The 5,364-nt window shown below is 36.7% G+C and overlaps 1 long non-coding RNA gene across 9 annotated transcripts; it reads left to right on the top strand.

Annotated features, from left to right (window-relative positions):
- The first annotated feature begins 744 nt into the window (after window positions 1-744).
- LOC110915669 lies at window positions 745-3,955 on the top strand. Of its 9 annotated transcripts, none has more exons than XR_002579146.2 (9): window positions 745-903; window positions 1,080-1,233; window positions 1,335-1,443; window positions 1,532-1,607; window positions 1,786-2,107; window positions 2,221-2,567; window positions 3,134-3,454; window positions 3,583-3,680; window positions 3,789-3,955. It is a non-coding gene; the product is annotated as an uncharacterized LOC110915669 (long non-coding RNA). The 9 variants fall into 9 exon arrangements; XR_002579148.2 differs by having other exon boundaries at window positions 3,586-3,680; XR_004885015.1 differs by having other exon boundaries at window positions 2,221-2,354; window positions 2,446-2,567; window positions 3,134-3,680.
- The last annotated feature ends 1,409 nt before the right edge of the window (window positions 3,956-5,364 follow it).

Raw genomic sequence — 5,364 nt, forward strand, 5'->3', positions numbered from 1 at the left:
GGTTCGATACGCAGGGTTTCCTGACAAATTTTAATAAGAATATCATTCAATTTAGCGGTAATCACACGCTTGTAATGATGAGTAATACTAAAGCGAAGCGTAGAACAAATTGCGGCTGCCGATGCTGCTTCGTCCGACGCCGCCACCAAGAGTGGTGGCCGGCGATCATCTAGAGGCACAGAGAGAAAGAGGACGTGGCCGGCGATCATCTAGAGGCACAGAGAGAAAGAGGATGTGAGTTTTTGTTTTAAAAGGGAAATCAAAAGATTGATAAACAAACTTATAGATAATTACGGGATTTAATGAAATTGGAGAATATGGAAACAATCTAGTTTCCTGACTTTAAATAACCAATTAATCTAATTACACTTTACCCTTTTGATTTTAATAAAACAATAAAAAATAACCTAATAATTACAATCATGCCACCCATTCAAAATATTAAGATCATAATAATCAATGGTCCAGATCAGTTCAAGCAGTTCACTCTTGGGATTTTGTTCACGTTTGAACCTAATCCTATATATATATATATATATATACATATATATATATATACTACTTTAATAAGCATATAGGAAGGGCAAGAATGGTCATTTGCCATTGTACAACCATTTAAAGCCCATTGTACAAGCATTTAAGCATGGATGTGTTGAAAATTACTTCAACACACTGTGAACCCGCATGGATCCTAACCGGATCACTTTGACCCGTTTTACCTCTTATGGATCCAATATAAGGTTTCTATCACTCGCTTTCTAAACCCTAATTCATTTCATCCAGTCGCTACCCCTTCTTTCTCTCTCTGGTGATTTTCAATTTAGGGTTTCTTGCCTCCTGTGGTATGAGCCAGATCTCATCGGATCCAACAATGGTGGTCGAGGCAAGTTCCAACAATCCGAGGTAAGCCCGACAACCTCCTTTGATTTGTTGAGGTCATGCCCTTTAGTTTTTGAATCTGATGTTTGAATCTGCTTTAAACTTGCATATCTAGGGTTTTAATTTCATGTCTGAGGTAAACTCTACTTTGAATCACAGATCTAGGGTTTTATATCTCATGTCTAAGGGTTATTTGACAGATTTCGTGATTCCACTTGGCTGAGGTATCTTCTCTGGCGGCGGCAGTGAATGTGACAAGGGTGTATGGGAGTTGCGTGTTTGGAGACTCGATGAAAATGGGTGGCACCGGCATCAACAGCAGGCGGCGGCTAGGGTTCTGACCACGACCACCTGGTAAGTTCAGTTCATCCAAAAATCTTTACCGATGAAAACGGATTGTCACAAATAATTAGCTTTTGTAATTTTGTTTGCATATTAAACATGTGTTTATGCAGATTATCTACTAACAAATATTGGGAATGTTCCTTTTATTCAAGTTTTGGAGCTCATTTTACATTTGGGTACTGGTCTTGAAGATTATTCCAAGATTTTGTTACGGATCTGGTATGTTTGTATCTGATTTACATGCTTATGTTACTGATTATGTTTGTTACAGATCTGGTATATTTGTAGCTGATTATGTTTGTTACAGATCTGGTATGTTTGTGCATCATTCATTGACCCATTGTTTGTTGGCCCAGTTTCCGCTAATACCAAAGCTCGTGATGGTAGGTGTTCGTGTAAACTCAATTTGACTAATTTTTTGGTCTAGAACTGCTCAATCACACTCTACATTGATTAAACAATGATTTTTTTTATAATTTGGATAATTATAAATTTATTGTTCATTATATAATATACTGTTTTTTGTTTGTTATTTGAGTTGGATTTGTGTAATGCTTCCAGATATGTGTTGGGTTGAGCGACAGACATGGAGGACGTAAAAAAAGCTAGAAAATTTCTTGGGGTGGGTAAAACCCTAACAACGTCGACGAAGCTGAACGGAAAAACCCTAATAAGGTTTTGACTTTGGTGAAAAAGGTATAATATAATTCTACAGAGGCGATGATTAGTAGTGTTTTGGAGTTTTGGTTTCTAAGAAAGAGAATAGAAAGGTGAGAGGGCGATCAATAGACATATTTGGTTTCAGATAGACCAGTAGAGCAGAGCATTCGATAAATGGTATAGTTGGGTGAATGGATTTAGGGGAGTGGGCCCTCAACTGCAGGTATAGTAGTATAGTTACAATTTCCATATAAATTAATATTTGATAGTTTAATTGTTACACAAAAACATATCTAATTATTAAAACTTCTAAATCTGGGTTGTATCATATTGCAGGGTGGAAGTGTCCATACATAAGGGTATTGTAATCTCGAAACAAATGCTGGTTATGTAAGGTTAACTAAATTATACAGCAGGAATTACAAGAATGCTAAACGGGCAGCGGTGCTGGGTCGATTAAGGCACACGTTGTATGTTCTGGTGACCCTTGATACATATATCCGGTTGTAGGTCAAGTTATGGATAAATATATGATTGATAGTGATGTTTCTGGAGAAATAGGCGTTTTTCGGCGAAGGGTGTGATCAGCAAGTTCAAAGTAACTATGGTGATGGTTTCAGGTGATCAGCCAACATCTCAGTCAAAACAGATTAAACTCGGGCCAAAAAACGGTCATCGGAAAGGTATAAACGTACACTCAAGCTGTTTAGATAATTGAGTATAATTATCATCAACTTGTTATTGTTTGATGTTACTTATTCGGTGAAATAGCTAATGTTATTATTAATTAGGATTAATAGTTATATTAATGACATCGTTTACATTTAATAGAAAAGAAAAACATGTTTTTATACGATAGTAAAAAAACCGGTTTCAACCCGGACCAAACCGGCGGTTTGTAGACTGGTTTGTATTCCTGATCTTTGTACCTTTGAAACCCGTAAAATAAAACGGTTTTTTGCCCTAAACCGGTTAGTACCAGTTTGGTTCACATCGGTTAAAAAAAACGAACCGGTTTTCTAAAACTGTTAAAAAAACGGTTCAGTTAAAAACAGGACCGGAAAACCGATTTGTACACCTATATTTTCATTTATTTTCCACAAATTCAATCGTTTGATTTTGGTTACAAACCGAACCAAAAAAGGATTGGGTGGTCGGTTTGGTTTGAAACCGAACAAAGAACGCGTTAATTTACTTTTACATTTTTATTTGTCGTACATCAGCACTGATTTTGTTAATTTTCGTTTAGATTTCACTTTTACGCGGACGACACGACTCGCCAAGTGGAAGCGCATCACTACTGCGGCCATCTGAACAAAGACATGCGGCAATCTCTGATCTACGACCGGCCCGATGCCGATGCGCGGTTGATCATGCTGGAACTCTTCCGGACACCGAAAAACCGATGTGGCATAGCCACGAGTACGAGGTGAAGAGCGGCGTGCTCTTCCTTCCCGGTGTTCCCGGTCCGGTTGAACGAAAAGATCTCGAGAAAGTGGCAAAACACGGGAAGACCATACACTTTTAGCAGGTGGATAGAGATGATGAACTGTCGCTCGGGTTACCGCAGGTGACGATGGCGCTAACACGAGACGGGCAACTCTACCCGACGCGCTTTTGACAACATAGTTTTTTTTATTACGTCAAACTTAAAGTGGTTGAACACTTGAATAATCTTTTTATATAATTTGTGTGCAGTAGGCTACCATATGCCTAAAGGGAGAAACAGTCTTTGTTAATAAAGGGAGTTGGTGAACTTTTCAAAATTCAGTTCAAGTTTTTCACTAGCCAGGAAGGTTTATCATGTTTCTAATTTATTTTTCCTTTTCCTTTTGTTTTGTAATTGTTATTACTTGTTAAACTAAAAATTGTGACTCACATGTTACAGTTTGAATTGAACGTAGGTAAAGAGGATCATTTTAGTGATAGGCCATAAATCACCAACTCATTGCATAAACTCTTCTTTTATGTGTCATAAGGGATTGTTGCTGTGTCATTGGGTGCTGATTCAAATGACCACCTTTGTACACCGGTGGATGATATGGTTGATGGTGGCAAATCCGTAAATAACGAGGCGCTAGGAACAAAGATTGATGCACAAACTTGCAACCCAACACCATTGCTCACACCATTCACGTCTATTGTCGATCGAGCTCTGTTTTTATCGATTTGGTGATTCAGGCCCTATATGAAATCCTAACAAAATGCATGGCAGCCAAAGGTAATAATAAGATCACTATTGGTTTAGTATTTTTCATCTTGCTTTTATTTTGTTTTCTTAGGCCATTGGATATTTGATCTAATGGTTGAGATCAATAGGGTATAAAATGTAAATTGTGTTTTAATTAGAAGGACCTTATGTAAAATTAAAGAGCAATAGTGACTTTTTCAACGTTTCAAATATGGTAACCGTTTCAAAACCCCCATCAACCTCCTACAAATCAGCGAATTTATGGTAACTGTTTCAAAACCCCCATCAATCTCCTAAAAAATCAGCGAATTTCTCGTACTGAAAAAAATTCTTCGATTTCCTTCACAACAACTTTTTATAACACTATAAAGAACAGTATATTACATGATAAAACATTATAGGATGATATAACACTATTTGTTTACTGTAAGACACTATACATAAATAAAACACTGTTGATGGGGATAAAACACTATGAAAAGGAACAGTATATTATTACATGATAAAACACTATAGGAAGATATAACACTATCTGTTTACTGTAAGACACTATACAGAATAAAACACTTTTGATGAGGATAAAACACTATGAAAGGAACAATATATTACATGATAAAACACATAGAAAGATATAACACTATCTGTTTACTGTAAGACACTATACAGAATAAAACATTATTGATGGGGATAAAACACTATGAAAAGGAGATTAAAGATACCTATACATAATATAACACTATTGACTGGGGAATATAACCCTACAACAAGAACTTACCATAAAAAAATTAAATGTATAGAACAAATCGAATTCGAATCACATCCCTAATATATCGCCTGATATTTTTGGCAGTTATCTTTGGAGATCAATTAATTGATAAGAATGGACAATTACTAATATACCCTTTTGAATTAATTAAGATAAGAGACACTTCTCATTCCCAAATTATTTCTCACACTTCTCACAAAAGTTGGACTTTTACAGGATCCTCTACCTATATATATATATATATATATATATATATATATATATATATATATATATAGGGTAAGGTTCATACGAGAACCACCTTTATTGTGAGAACCAATGTGAACACAACATAAAATAGCTAAAAAAACCTAACCCCCACCCCCCAAAAACCTAAACCCCCCCAACCCCCCCCCCCCAAAAAAAAAAAACCTAAACCACCCCCCCCCAAACCTAAAAAAATCCTAACCCACCCACCCTCCCCCCCCACCCAAAAACCTAAACCCCTCCCCCCCCCCCCCCCTTCCCAAGCTAAAATGCTAAA

The sequence above is a fragment of the Helianthus annuus genome, chromosome 16, assembly GCF_002127325.2.
Source record: "Helianthus annuus cultivar XRQ/B chromosome 16, HanXRQr2.0-SUNRISE, whole genome shotgun sequence".
Classification (NCBI taxonomy): domain Eukaryota; kingdom Viridiplantae; phylum Streptophyta; class Magnoliopsida; order Asterales; family Asteraceae; genus Helianthus; species Helianthus annuus.